This window comes from Cupressus sempervirens, chromosome 4 (genome assembly GCF_028749045.1).
Source record: "Cupressus sempervirens isolate cs-2001-9-10 chromosome 4, ASM2874904v1, whole genome shotgun sequence".
Classification (NCBI taxonomy): Eukaryota; Viridiplantae; Streptophyta; class Pinopsida; order Cupressales; family Cupressaceae; genus Cupressus; species Cupressus sempervirens.
This window is the reverse complement of record NC_143121.1, coordinates 874,129,173-874,143,378: the sequence shown is the minus strand read 5'-3', so window position 1 is coordinate 874,143,378 and position 14,206 is coordinate 874,129,173.

The following is a 14,206-nucleotide window of genomic DNA, read 5'->3' as shown; positions in this document are numbered from 1 at the left end:
ATTGAAATATAATACCTAGGGCCAACTGACCATAACAATACATATAGAGTTGGCCAATTACATTTTTGACAATTATTTTAGATATTTTAGGTAAAGGCCATAACTCACAAACTGTTTCTTAGATTGGCTATTATAACCAATTTTTGGAAATTCCATCTTTTGATCTACAAGCTCAAAACTATGCAAGCACCCTTCGGTTGAGTTTTCAAACCTCATTTAGAAACTCTGAAGATTTTTATGCAAATGTTTCCACCAAAAATCTCCAATAATTTCTCTAATACTTAAGCTGGAGCAATGAGATTTTTATGGTAGGCTTATAACTCTAAAATTAACTTTCATGTAGAAAATGAGAAGATTTAGAGCTCATATGAAAAGCTTACTAAAAATAGCAAGTTCTCATAAATAGTAACCACCCTATCTACTAGTCCTTATTAAAATAGAAAAGACTAAAAATAAAATATTTTTTGGTGATGCAAGATTTCTCTTACAACCAAGATTCTCCTGCATCATATACAACTACTGAGAGATGTAGGGCTATGCTGGGTAGTAGTCCTACCATAGATTAGATTACATCAAGCCAAGCCATTAGCTCTTATAAAGAGGTAGGATGAGGATACATGTTCCTTTCATCTTCCCTTAGGAGAGATCATAGTTACATTAGAGGATGTTTGCAAGATCCTAAAACTTCTAGTCCAAGGTGAGACCATCAATCCTAGAGCTCAACAAGTCTATGAGGAGATCCTTGCAAAAAAGGAGTATTGTTTGGGACATGTTCCATAGATGTGGACCCGATCAGATTATGTCCTTCTATCATCCATACTATAGGGCTCTACCCCTCTAGTATAGAGTGTGATGCTTGGCATAGTGATGCTTGGTATAATATACTATCCACTTAATACTACCTAGTAGTTTGGAGATATCTTTTATTGGAGAGTATCTCTAGACTAGATCCCAAGTATTGATGTGATATGGAGACCCTACTATCAGATGAAAGAGTGGCTTGATACTAGATTCTAGATGAGATACACATAGTGGAAAAAGCTAGTAGAGAGTCATCTAATTTACATATTGGTGTCATACTACTATGATTGGGTGATGAGATAGTTTGGCATAGTACAGGGAGTCCCTAGAGTAGTACCTTGCTATGTGCATCTAATGAGGTATTCCTAGAGAATTGACACCATACACCAACCATCAAAAGAAAATATAGAGGAAAGTGATGTCGATGATAAAAAGGATATAGAGGTACCATCAAATGTGACCTACTCAAGAATAAGCCGAGATTACATTAGGTACTAGAATTTATAGGGGTCCCATCCCATCTTCCTCAAGGATTATCCTATAGGTGATCTAAGTGCTTCAGAGAGGACACACTAGGATGATGGTACAATGGAGGATGATGAGGATATCAGAGATGAGGAAGATCACATCTTTGAGGGAGATCCAATGGAGGAGGAGAGAGAGAAATAGAGAGTAGAGGAAAGATTGAAGGAAATTCCCCTAGCTAGTGACATGGGTGCAAATGTACACATTTATCACATATCACTTCTGAGATCTCAATGACCACCACATGCCCACGTAGAGACACCACTAGCAAGGCCTAGATACACTAAGCATCAAGAGAGTAGTAACTCCATGCCTCCAACATCCAAACCTTTTTAGTGATGTTTAGGAGGGAGACCTAGGTGTTGGCTCTTGATTTAATAGTGTTTAAACAACCAAGTATGCAAGGCAAGAATGCATCTATGGGAAGCTATCTCCAATAATGGACACACTTTACCAAGAACCTGGGCCAACTATAAGGCTATACTCCTTCTACACTTCAAGCTCTGCAAAACCTAAGCAGGTATACCTATAGATTCTTTATATAGTACCAGTTATCAAAGCATACACTGAATCTAATGTAAAGCAGATAAAAACCCCTAAATCTTCTATACTTAACCAAGAATCAAAAGCATGAAATAGCTAAGAACATAACTCATGAAACTGGCAAGCTAAGTGTGGGTTCACATTGAATAGCTTTCAACATAAAAGGGAAAATTGATTTAATATGTTGATAACAACAAGACCTAAGTATGAGCAACAGTACTTGATGATCCTATCTTTGGCCATTGCCTTATCTATTGGGTAATTAAAATGAATTACAATAATACATCTCCTAGAAATCTTAGACATATCTCTACATCAAGATTCCTGATCTATCTTTCACCTTGTGAATAAACATCTGCTTCATATTTGAACCTCATACTCAGACAATCCTTTCATGAAATCAGAAAACCTTGTGATAAACACCAAGCAATCACATGGCTCTTTGTTCCATAAGAAAAGTAATTCAATCACATACATCACTAAATGAGATGCAACCTAATCTATGGTCTTTGATCACAGACTAGAAAATATTATAGATCCACAAATAGGAGACAACATTCAAACTGAATTTAAAACCATTGCTGCTCTTTATTCGCTTTCCTTGAAACCAAATACATGAAATGTACAAAAATTAACTCATAGATCACCTAACAGAATAGAATTATCTACATAAAAACTCAAAATGTTGGTCAATACAAGCGAGAAATGTTGGGTGTGAAGTTTTCACAACCTGAGCAGAGCTCCAAGAATTGGAAATAGAAAACCCACCAACAACCTTTTTTTAGAGAAGAAGAAAGAATAAATATGGAGAAGACAATTCTCGAATTTAATTTGCAATTGACATGTGTCCCTTTAGAAATCCTTCCCAAGAAGATCAAAACCTCTTTCTAACTTCTCCTTCTAACCGAAAATCAAATCCCCATCATTTCATCTCTCAAAGGCATCAAAAAATCTCAAAAATATGATGATGAAAGGATGTAACTGCTTTTGGTCATCAATGAAGAAATCAACTCATTCCACTGCCAATGCCTTGGAAAACACAAATTGAATTACAACATGAACCAGTGAACACCTATGCATAATCTGACTCTAGAAATGGAAAATTTAGCTCTTCCCAGTTCTGACAATATATTGGAGTGCCCATTTTGCCTAGAAAATACTCTAGTTATGGCCTTCTAAAGATTGGCCCTCTGTTCATGGCTTCCACATATATTTTGCAAAATTTAAACTTTTATAAAGTTTAAAATATATAAAGTTTCAAACTTTATTTAAATTAACTTGATGTGAGTTTGAAGGAAAATAGTAAAATATTAAACATTTGTAATTCTTAAGAATTTTTCACCATTCTCTATTTGGGTCAAACTAGGTTTGACTAAGCTTGGCACATGTCATCTTTTGATTGGATGCCTACTCTCCACCACATCATACTTGCTATGTTGCTATACTAACTGGTATGCATCTCTCCCTTAGCGACATAGCGAGATCCACACAATCTGCCATGTGTCACAATCTCATGCATCTCATAAACTTGCTCGCCACATCACCTTGCCTCAAAATCCATGCCACGTGACACGTTTTGATTTGTCAGGAACTCCACATCACCACCACATCATCCCTGCCATGTCAATTTCACTATCTCACCATGTTAACTCTCGTGCATCTTCTGCTTGGTGAGAGAGTGAGGGCCGCTCGATTCGCCATGTGTCACGATCTCATTACAACTGGTTTGAACTCGCCATATCGCCTCCTGCTCACTGCCACTTGGCACAATCTCATTTGTTGCTCATACTACAAGTGAGACCCACTTAACATTTTGAATCTTGCTAGATTTTAGAGTTTTTCAATGACCTCGCTATGTCGCTAACTAGACTTTCTGAGATTTCTTGGCTAGCGAAGTAGTGAGGCACTGGATTTTTGAATTTTTTGGTCACCTTCATTCTTCTGACATCATCATCTTGGTCTGCATGTCTAGTCAAAATTTTGGTCCTCTTTCCTCCAACTAGCTAGGACCCACGCGAAAAGCCTTTGTCTTTGAGACACTTTACTTCAGTGTGCTTTAGTATTTAAATAAAAAAACTCCCCTTGTACAAGCGATGTGGGACAATTCATTTTAATTTTCCCTCTACCCTGTAGATGCTAATTTCTTCTACTGTAAATGTGTGAGCTATTCCAACTCCTTTGGCATGAGTTGCTCATTCTTACATGGAGCTCTGACCTTGTGATTGAGAGCTCCACAATGGAGCTTCATTTCTATGTAAATATCTCTACCTATTGGTCATTTTTTTTCCATGAATCCATAGACTCTTCATAGTGATGGTCATTTCTTATGCATATGGTCATTTAAAATGAAGCTCTCCCCTTCTAAAAAATGTGATACTATTGATGGAGGAAGCCATGGGCTTCAAAAACGTGGATACATGCTTCCTTGAGCTTTGTTTCACCAACAAAATCTATACATTCTACTAAAAACATGGATTGCTCCTTCCTCTATGGATGCTTGCTATTGTACTCTTTATGATTGGTCTGAGTTGCTTTGAACTTTTTCTTGGTCTACTCTTGTTGCAACCTATTTTATCTGCCTCACATATTTAAGAAAAGTGAAAAACTTAGCAAAATTATAATACAATATTACTCCCACTATATTCTAATTAGTAGCCAAATCATTTGTCATGGAATGCTCTACCTTATTAGCTGGTTACAACATTCTCCTTCATTTTCTGCCTTATTTTCATATGGCATCTCCCTTACAATTATTTAAACAATTTCCCAAGGTCAAACTTTTAGCCATTCTCTAGTGCTCTCTTGTATCCATGGAACATCTAATTCTTGATTAAAAGATCTTAACACTCTGCCTACTATTCAAGCATAAGAAGAAGAATAGCTCTATATGCTTTGATTTTCCTTTTTCAAATTTAGCATGAGCTTTTTAATCAATTTGCCTCTTATCATTCATAATGTAATAAAATTTATCAAGAATGTTTTGCCTTCCTTGATTCATATTTCCTTCATGATGTGTCTCCATTTACCCCAATTTGTCTTCATTTGAATCCCTCTCTATATTTGAGAATTTTTTAATCAAATCTGAAAACTATAAATTTGTGTCTGGAGGCCTGCTAGCTGGCCTTAAAAACTAACTCAATCCAGTAACCAGACCACAAAAATTGGCATGAGCATTCAATCCTACACACTCTACCATATTACAAATTCTCAACCCTTGATGAATGCCTAGTCAAAAGATTTTAATTATCGAACATCCATGCTTCAAATATCCTACAGGCAAATAATGTTAGAAAACATAAATTTGGCTCAGGTTTGGCATTATAAAATTGGGTTATTGATCACTTGGGGTTCTGAAAACTAGGATATAAGTTCTTTTCCATGAAGAGAATATAATTCTATAGTTTGGGCTCACGAGGAATCATAGGATGCATTTGACGAATTTTTGAAAATAGTCACTTGGAAATTTTAACTGGGAAATGTGTCAAAAAGTGGTTTTTGGCAAATGTATAGACATATGAAAGTATGCAAATGGATTTTTCATGACTTGGGAACTGGCATACTTCAAGGATTTTTAGGAAAAAACATAATGATATAATCCATTTAGGCTCACCAATCATAGGATCAAAGTTATAATGTGCCAAACAGGGGTACAGATCAATCAGGATACCTTAGTTGTAACAAAACAATATAAACTGGGTTTTTTATCATGTTAGCAAACTGATCAAATGGATTTATCATGATCTCAAAATTGGAACATATGAAGTGTCTGACCCCTGGAACACAATGCAAAACTAATTTTTTTATTTGGGTCAACTGAGTCAAAGATATGATTGGTCGAACAGGGCTTCCCAGAATTGTGAACAACTAGACAAATGCACAAAATAGTAAATGACCAACTTTGGGGGGTGCAAAAGCTAGCCAAACAGATTAAAAATGACTTGAAAACTGAAAAATAGGTTCTCTATTATGGACACTAAACACTCCCAAAGTGGCTAGTCATGACACATTCTTGGGTAAAAGATATTCAAATACAAACTGGGCTTTTGGTTGCTATTTGACACTTGGGCAGAATTGCAAATTTGGACACTAGCTCAAAATGGGACTTCACAGAATGATTCAGGATGGAAAAATAACATTGTGGATCACATGAATATGTCAAATGAAAGGTGTTAAGCCACTCAAACACCATCTAGGCCTCAAATTGGCAATCAACTACATATGCATAAAAAGACACTTTAGGGCATGATTCTTCAAGATTCACAATATGTGACTCAAAATTGACCATGCAATTTTTATTCCCAATACTAGCTATGAAATATGATTAAATTTGTAATTTAATTTGAAAAAGGTATAAAATTGATGAATATAACTTTTATTCTATAGCTAGCATAATGGACTGGAGGAGTTTTGTATCTGAGGCTCTAAAGGATACATGCATATCCTACCAACTACTAGCGAGCAAGTGAGAGTCCTCTCCTGGCTACAAAGATCCTAATAGGCATGCTGATATCTTTGTAGTTGTCCAACAAGAGTTAAGTATGTTAAGGAAAAGGGAGGAGAAATTGATAGCTGAGCTACAGAGTGCTCGAGAGTGCTTACATGGTATGAGCATATTCAAGAGCCATACATAGGCACATAGATCTATCACTTCCTATCATAGGCCAAAGAGATCTAGCAACCATCAGCCATCAGATTGCAATGATAGGCATAGTGATAGATAGGGTCATTGGCCACATATGTATCAAAACTAAAATCACTTTTTGATGAATGAAATTTTTTTGTTTCTATTTAGTTTTATGTTCAAAATAAAACTTAATAGAAAGAAAGAAAGAAAGAAAGAAGGTGCATAAATATATTATATATGTAATTTTTCTAACACTGCATAACCTATAAAAAAAAGTCTATAATTAGGAATATATAAATGAAGAAAGAAAATAAAGAACAAAATTAAGGATAATAACGTTTAAGATTTATAATTTTAATAGGTTCCTTAAAAGAAACACCATCCATATCAGCAATTTTATAAGCACATAAACCAAAGTCTTCAATAACCACAAAAAGGTCCAACCCTATTAGGGCTAAACTTTACTTTTTCACTAGGTAAAGCATTCACATTTCATTGATTCTCATATAAAACTAAATCACCAATTGAAAATGCTTGTTTAACTAACTTATGATTATATTGCTTCTATAGAGATTTATGATAATCTTTTATATGTTCAAATGCATGTATTTTTCATTCATCGGATATTTATAATTCTTGTAAATGTTGTTCTCGAAAAGTATCTTTGTCAATTATCCCATGAAATGAAAAACACAAAGAAGGTATTTCTAATTCCAAAGGCATAATAGCATCATTAACATAAATGAGATTGTAAGGAGAAATACCCATGGTAGTAGAAACACTTTTCCTATAAGCCCATAAAGCATATGTCAATTGAGTATGCCAGACTTTTGCATGCTTGTTAGCTATTTTTCCTCAAAATTTACTTAATTTTCATGCCCTAATTTTAACAAGACAAAACACAACCAAAAAATTGTTTTAAAAAAAAATTTAATGATCCACTATGTAAATACATGCCACACTAATTAGGTTATGGAAAGTTGACAAAGCATTAAAGTGAGTTTTCAAATACATATCATAAAGATGTAAAGTCACTATTCCAATACAATGCATAGGTTTAAAAGTCTAAGTTTTAATGCTATAGGAACACATAGCTCCAGTTTGGATTAGGTTCAATTTATGAAGGTACATCTTATAATTCAAATTATATTTTAGAGTTTCCAAGTTCATGAGCTAACTATGATACTATCCCATTTAACACTATACTAGATCAATCCTTAGAGAAATCTAACTCTGCATTTAAAGGTTAACCAATCATAACATACTAGCTAGCCAATGTTATCATATTAGAATTCATCTTCTATCCTCGTAATGATACCTATGAAATTATGAAACACAAATTTTTCATTGATGTTGTTATAGTAGTTCTATAGTCACTTTTGGTGAAGATGTTTGATAGATACCCTAGGTAATTGACCTATGCTCATTACATTCTATGTCTCATTTTGACCCTAAATTATTATGGTAGGACTATTTTGATGCAAGTTTTGCACTAAGTCCTTTAATCATTCCAATCAACTAGACATTTACCACTAAGTATTTTAGATTGCTTATCATATATACATTTCCAATTTCTATGATGTGTTACAATTTACCATGTTGGAATTAACAAGTGGAAAGATTTACTTCTGAGGGGGGGGCTGAATCAGAAGTAACTAACTTTAGCCTTTTAAATTATTTTAACTAAAACCACTCACATGCATTCAATCTATCTATTGAACTTTAAAGTAAAGACATGCATGAAAATAGACAACACACAAATTTGGTAACTCAGAAACCCTCCAAAATGAGAAGGTAAAATTGGGGTGTGGATGACACCCACAAAATATCACTGCAACAATGTGTAACTATTCAAAGTTATAATGTTTGACCACTTCCAATGGTTTTCCCTATCAAAGGCCTATCCTGTTAAAGACTTTACACTCTATCAAAAGTTACCTAGTTAAAGGATTTCACTACCCTGCTAAAAGTAGGCCTAGTTAGAGGACTTCTGTACATTCACTTAGAATGCCACCCTATTAAAGGATTTACAAATGGCCACTAGGCCAACCCAAGTCCATAGGATTTCCATATCTAATACAATTACTAGAGATTATTAGAAAGTCTTTCACCTAATAACTTTGCAATCTCCAATTGTTGATTCAAGATCCTTGTTTTGCTTCGATTGACTTGATCCTTACTTGATCTGATATGTCACTCTTTGATATTCTAATACTTTGTTCTTCATCAACTGGATGCTACAATGCTACTCTATTCCACTAAGTCTTTTCACACTGCCCTCTGAATTTTGCTATAGCTCATCCATACACTTCTTTCATCTACACATACAATGGGGTTTTGTCCTTGTTTTAAGGATTTTGAAGACTTAGGGTTAGGTATGAATCTACGATCCATATCAAATCTTTATTTCCCACTCATTCCTTGCACTTTTCTTATTGGTTGCATGCCTTCTCCATTTTTCATATTAGTTGCATGTTGATTACATAAGAAATGCAAAAGATTCATTCTTATCTTTAATATCCTTTAAAATTCTTATATGTTGGCTCAAAAAATGGTTTACATAGGTGTTTGTGCAATTACAAACAACTATGTCCAATCTATGTTACTCAGCACTTGTTACCTTGATGCTTGGCTCATATAGAAAAACTAGCTCACTTGAAACCTATAGCAATTCTATTCCACTCAACATCTATAGTGACTCAGCACCTATAGTGACTTGACACTTGATCTTCACTCAACAGCTCAAGATTCCTTAGCACCTAAAGATCACTCGACACTTGTTGTAGTTTTGTCTAGCTCAACATACATTGTAGCTCAACATCAACTATTTACTTGGAATCTATACATATTTTACTTGGCATGTGTTACTAGCTTGACATAAACTTAGTAAACATCTTAAGTGAATTGACATGAAATAGTCAAAACCTAGTCTTAGATTCAACAATCTCCCCCTTTGACATGAGTGTTAAAAACACTTAGCAGTATGTCAAAGTATAATCTTCTCGAGTAAAATATGCATTCAATTTTTCATATATACAAAACTTCAAAATTTTTGTAAAAACTATATATACATATATACCTCAAAAATTTTGTAACTCCCCTTAAGTTGTTGTGCCATTTCTATTCCTATAACTGTAACTCGGTATCTGTGTTTCCTTCCATTCTTATTTACAACTCTCCTAAAACATTATATCTCCCTCTCAATTATTTATCCCCCTTTACTATATCTCCCCCTTTTTGATACTTATGTTAAAGGGTTCTAAGGATTAAGACCATATTTTGCCAAAAAAAAATTATTGATCTCCATAATCATCTTGAGAGATGCATCCCAGTTATCCAAAACAATTTCCAATGATTTATGTTGGATAGCTATTTCTACTTCAAGATGAACAAGTCCTTCCCAAAGATTAGGATCTTTCTTGAGAACATTATCTACATAGGCTTGTTCTTTATGGAGTACTTCTAGATGTGGGGTTATGGAAGATTGTATTTGCATCAATTTTCTCTTGATGTTGGCCTCCTCTGCTTAACACACACACTTCAACTTGGTCATTATTTGTGGATTCATCTTGAAATGAACATGAGATTATTCACCCAATATTTTTCCTACAAGCTGACCTGTTGCCTTCTATCTAAAGAGATTTTGCCTATTAATATCCTCAGAATTGAGGTGAAAACAACTAGACCCTCTAAGAATGAAGGATTTGAGAATGCAATTAGTCTATATGAGTATGTAAATTAATCTAGAATGAAATATGAATTTTTAATCTAAAAACATGTAAAATAAATTATACTAAATGTATGCATATTAAATCTAGATGACATTAAGCTAAGAATGAAAATATATGAGAATATCTTAAAGCTAGATGAGTGTAAAATGCAGCAGCAATTTGATGCTTCTTCAATTCAACATCTCCTCTTCTTCTTTTTTAAATGAGGAATTGAGATCTTCTTAAATAGAATTCAAGAATTGATCAATGATCAAGATCAATTTGGATGGATGGTCAAGATTAGAAATTAGATTCAGTTAGAATGGAAAGTTTCCTTATGAAAAAGAAGTTAACTGATTTCTTTTGAGTGGAATAAGGAGTTAACTAATTTAATTCCTTTTATTATTTTAGTCAATTGAGATTTTCCATTTCTAAATTGAAGAGAGAATATTGGAGAAGATATTTGATTTAAGAAAATTAAATATGACCTCATAATTGAGTATTCTAAATTGAATAATTAAATTCAACAATTAGAGTGAGTATATTTAATTAAATCAAATATATTTAATTTCTTTTTACATTAGCTAAAGAAGTAATTTAATTTAATTAAAGTATAAACACTTATAATTAAGTTAAATTTAATCAATAGGTTTAATGTAGCTAATTTCAGTCAATACTTAGGAATTAAATAAAGAGTATGAGTAATGCAGATTAGGATTTTTTGCATTTGACAATTAAGTCAAGAAGCAAATGCCAGAACAAGGATTTACCTAGTGAAATAGGACTCTAGCAATTATCAGGATAGACCAAAATTGGTATCATGGTAATGAGCCAATTTTGGGGTATTACATTTTGCCCCTCTTTGAATGAATGTGCAAGCAGCATGTTCAATTCAAAGAAAATTAGAAAGCATGATGTGAGGATCAAGAAATGAGATTGGTTCCAAAGTTGATAAGATAGAGACTGGTTGATAAGCTTTTAAGGACCATCTCTAGAATAGAGCTTAATCCCAAGGAATCCAAGAAGAATACCTTGGTACCCAAAATTGATAATCATTTTAAAGGTTTCCTTCATAAAAAAGTTTAACCTTTAAGGATCCAAACAGAACGTCTAGATACCCGAGATTGATAGCATTTAAAAGATCATCTCTAGAATAGAGCTTAACCTTTAAGTATATAGATAGAACACCTAGATACCTGAGGGTGATAAGCATTTAAAAGATTATCTCCTGAATGGAGCTTAACCTTTAAGGATCCAAACAGAATGTCTAGATACCTGAGATCAATAGCATTTAAAAGATTTTCTTTAGAATAGAGCTTAATCTTTAAGGATCCAAATAGAACGTCTAGATACCTGAGATCAATAGCATTTAAAAGATTGTCTCCAGAATGGAGCTTAATCTTTAAGGATCCAAACAGAACGTCTAGATACTTGAGAGAAATATCATTTAAAATATTGTCTCTAGAACAAAGCTTAATCTTTAAGTATCCAGATAGAACACCTAGATACCTGAGAGCAATAACATTTACAAGATTGTCTCCAGAATGGAGCTTAATCTTTAAGGATCCAAATAGAACACCTAGATACTTGAAATTGATAAGCATTTAAAAGATTATCTCCAAAATGGAGCTTAATCTTTAAGGATCCAGATAGAACACCTAGATACCTAAGATTGATAGAATTTAAAAGATCATCTCCAGAATGGAGCTTAACCTTTAAGGATCCATATAGAACACTTAGATACCTAAGATTGATAGAATTTAAAAGATCATCCCCAGAATAGAGCTTAACCTTTAAGGATCCAGATAGAACATCTAGATACCTAAGATTAATAAAAGATAGCAAGATCGAATTATAATTCATAGAATCATCCCCAAAATGAGGCTTGATCCTCAGGAGTCGAGGTTTAGCAATTATCAGGATAGACCAAAATTGGTATTTGGCAATGAGCCAATTTTGGGGTATTACATTTTGCCCCTCTTTGAATGAATGTGCAAGCAACATGTTCAATTCAAAGAAAATTAGAAAGCATAATGTGAGGATCAAGAAATGAGATTGGTTCCAAAGTTGATGATATGAAGATCAATTGATAAGCTTTTAAGGACTATCTCTAGAATAGAGCTTAATCCCAAGGAATCCAAGTAGAATACCTAGATACCTAAAATTAATAAGTTTAGACACCTAAAAACCTTTAGAAAATAAAGTATTTTTATTTTCTGAAAAATTCCTGATGACATCATCATTAATTAATTAATTAATTAATTTTTATGCCATTAAATCCCTTTATCTTAATTAAAAATATTTAATCAAGGAATCCCTCCCAAAAATGTTTAAATCTTATTTAAACATTAGTTCCTTATTTATTAATTATTTAATTAATAAATTGACCAAAAAACCCAAAATAAATAAAAAATTTATCTTTTGCCTAAAACTTGGCCAATTTCCTTAAGACCACTAACCTCTTCCAAAATCTTCTAATCCTTCTTTAATTTTGATTAAAGGCTAATCCCATCATTTCCTACCCCTAATCCCAACTCAAAATATTTAATTAAGATTAAATATTAATCCTGATGTTTATTTAAAAAGTTTTAATAAATATCTCCTCAACCCAAACCCTTGAAATAAATAAAACTTTATTTATTTCCTAAAAATCTAATTTATCCTCATCCTAAGAAGTTCTAGACTCTTCTAGAAAGTCTTCATCCTCATCCTAGGAAGTTCTAGACTATTCTAGAAAGTCTTTATCCTCATCCAAAGTCTAGACTCTTCTAGAAGATGTCTTTAAACCTAATCCTAGTCCCCTCCTAACCTTGTCACATTCCCTAAACATCGGTTAAAACTTACTAACCCAAGCCAAAGTTAACAAATATCTCCTCTTTCACCCACCCTCATTAAATGTCATCCACTTGCCTATCCCTAAGCTAATCCTAAACCATCCTAATCCATCCTCTAATCATTTGCACAATCCTAAGCAAGCTTAAAACCCTCCTAATCAAGCCCAAGTCGAAATTGCTCTCATCTCCCTCAAAATATCTCAACCATAAAACTTTATGAAGCCCACTAGGCCATAAATGACTCTTCCAAGCCCTTTTATTTCTCTTACAAGTCATTATGAGGGTCTTTATGAAGATTTTATCCCATTGAGCCTCCTTTGTTGACTCATCCTTCCCCTTTCCTCCATCCTCTCACCCTATGACATGTGTCACTCCTTGATTGGCTATAAGGAAGCACAATCCATGTGCTCTCTTCTCATGCAATCTGAGCCCTCCATGAGCTTTTTACCATCCTTGCATCTTAGCCCTCAATCCCTCAAGCCTCTTGCCTATAAATTGGATCCTTCCCCTTTGCAAAAATAATACAATCCATGAAGTAAAGTCATAATGCCATTTTAAGAAGCTATTTTACATCAAAACCATACACTCACACCCAAATTCCAACTCTATTTGAAGCCCTTTTTGAAACATAAGCTTGAGCATACATCCTATCTATTTAGACAAAGCCACTCAACAAGAGAGCTTCTCATTAAGAGAGTCCATTAATGGCTCATATTCTCAATTGAGAGTTTATCTTAATCTATCTTGAAGTTTATGAATTTTTTTTAGTTTGTAGAAGCTTTATTTAAATTTAGTTTCTATTAGCATACTAACATTTCTCATATATAATAAGCATTTAAAAGGTTTCTTCAAAACAAAGTTTGACCTTTAAGGATCCAGATAAAACAACTAGATACCCGAGATTGAAAGCATTTAAAAGATTATCTTCAAAATGGAGCTTAACCTTTAAGGATCTAGATAGAACACCTAGATACCTGAGATTGAAAGTGTTTAAAAGATTATCTCCAAAATGGAGCTTAACCTTTAAGAATCTAGATAGAACACCTAGATACCTGAGATTGATAGCATTTAAAAGATTATCTCTAGAATGAAGCTAAACCTTTAAGGATCCAGATAGAACACCTAGATACCTGAGATTGAAAGCATTTAAAAGATTATCTCCAGAATGG